The following is a 959-nucleotide window of genomic DNA, read 5'->3' as shown; positions in this document are numbered from 1 at the left end:
ATCATTTAATACATTATTTTGAGTTCATGTACATTACAGCTTTGCCCTTAGGACAGTGTGTGCATGTAAATGAGTAAAATTAAATGAATAAAGTTACATATATCGAGCCAAAAATATTAGTTGAAAAACTTTATGTAGACAGAGCTTGGATGGTTAAATTTTAGAATGACCAATAATTTTAATATAAAAATGCAAAAAGGTTCAATAACACAACTTACTTGATATTTACTCCACTGGAAACGAATGTAAACACAGAACCGATTACTGTATTCGCGGACTAGCCATCAGCTGATGCGCACAACAAAGAGTGTTTCTCCAAGGCTTTCGTTAATCAAAGTTTTGTTCATTAATGGAACTGAAAATCCTTATGGGCATTAATTCGTTAACCAAAATTTAATTACTGTAATTGAACCATTCATTAATCGAGGGACCAATATATTATTATTAAATTTTCGCCCCCAGGCCCCAATGTAGGTCAATGACCTGTGGCCGGGTGGGCTAATCCCTGAAAAAAAAAAAAAAAAACACTAACCTAACTATTCTGAAATCTGAAAAATTCCAAAATCCTTAACACATCTGGGCCCAAGGATTTCGGATAAGGGATTGTCAACCCGGTATTAAAATACCAGTATTTTGTTAACATACTACAGTCACAGCCAGCTTGCATCTGCCTGTTTTGATGTTGGTGTAACCAACAAGAAATTATGAGAAGGATAGGAACTGTTATGGATTAGAGAACTACTTTTCTACAATATTTATGTGTTACTGTATTATTTGATGTAAGTGATCTCTCCGTTAGCCGGAATAATTGGTGCAGACATACAAGCAAAAATGTTCTCCTCGGAAGTTCCAGAAATTGCGCATTACATCATCTCTCAAACACGGAAAAATATCCACCATCCCCGGAATTTTCCGGGTACCAGAAAAATTTTCTTGGAATTTCCAGAAAATGCGCCTGA

The sequence above is a fragment of the Homarus americanus genome, unplaced genomic scaffold (genome assembly GCF_018991925.1).
Source record: "Homarus americanus isolate GMGI-L3 unplaced genomic scaffold, GMGI_Hamer_2.0 scaffold31037, whole genome shotgun sequence".
Taxonomy (NCBI): domain Eukaryota; kingdom Metazoa; phylum Arthropoda; class Malacostraca; order Decapoda; family Nephropidae; genus Homarus; species Homarus americanus.
This window is presented reverse-complemented; position numbering follows the sequence as displayed.